We start from the raw sequence: 1,043 nt of genomic DNA on the forward strand, positions 1-1,043 counted from the left end.
AGATAGATAGATAGATATCTCTACGAATCTCCGATCGGAAGCAAAGAGATGTCTTCCCTGAAGATACAAGAAGTTAGTCGCTTCGCCAAGTCAGTTGAAAACTCTTTCCTCTCTCTCTATATATATGTATGTGTATACGTCTATATGCATATATATACGTAGAGCGTATGACTGGATGGATGGAGTGGCGACACAGTAGAGAGGTAGTATCTAGCTAGCTATCTAGTTAGCTAGCTTCTCCTTCTCTCTGTGGAGGAAGTGAAACGTAGAGAAAAGGTATTCTTCTTCTTGGTTTGTTTCTCTCGACAATTAGAGAGGAGAGTGACGAGAGAAACTTTCTTGCACGAAGAGATAAAGATAGAAAGAAAGGAAAAGAAGAGGACATGAAACGAGAGAGAGAGAGAGAGAGGAGGAAGTGAAGGAAGATAAAAAATGAAGGGAGTCAAAAGAAGGGAAAAAAGGGCCGACAGATTCTCCTCTTTTGTACTTTTTTTTTCAGTGGCGTTTTCTTTTCAAGTGTATGTACACCATACAGACTTACACCTCCGCGATCGAAGTCTGTATCTACACCTGGAATAATTCGATGAACCTCGCATAACGGGACTGACCGAGGCCAAGCAAGCAAAAGAAAAAAAACAAGAAAGAAAGAAAGAGTGAGAAAGAAAGAAAGAAAGCAGGGAAGAAAGAGTGAGAAAGAGCTAGACAGATTGAAGATAGACTTTCGACCAGGATATACCGAGATAAGACTCACTCCATCCGGAAAGCTATATCTATCTATTTATATATATATAAAGTGGATGAAGGGAGATATACATAGACGCATACAGCTGTATAGATAGACCTATAGAGATACAAGTCGGTGGTAAATAACCCAGACATCTAATTAGATCTATCGGTGCCTCCCTGTATGAATATGGCTGTATGCACACGTACTGGAAGTCTTTGAGAATTGATGCTTCGACATAAGAAGGAGAAAGATGAGACGACAGGAGAAGAGATAGACAGATGGAGAGAAGAAAAGAAAGCTCTCCTTCCTCTTTAAT

The 1,043-nt window shown here is 40.1% G+C and overlaps 1 protein-coding gene across 1 annotated transcript in view; it reads right to left on the reverse strand.

Moving 5' to 3' along the window:
- The window catches only part of CSUI_010340 (phosphoinositide phospholipase), a gene marked incomplete at its 3' end in the record, with an annotated part of 9,443 nt that overhangs the window by 7,717 nt on the left and 683 nt on the right, over window positions 1-1,043 (reverse strand). Inside the window, exon 2 of the mRNA XM_068070445.1 lies at window positions 542-603. The remainder of the gene's footprint in view (window positions 1-541; window positions 604-1,043) is intronic.

The sequence above is a fragment of the Cystoisospora suis genome (genome assembly GCF_002600585.1).
Source record: "Cystoisospora suis strain Wien I chromosome Unknown contig_7182, whole genome shotgun sequence".
Classification (NCBI taxonomy): domain Eukaryota; phylum Apicomplexa; class Conoidasida; order Eucoccidiorida; family Sarcocystidae; genus Cystoisospora; species Cystoisospora suis.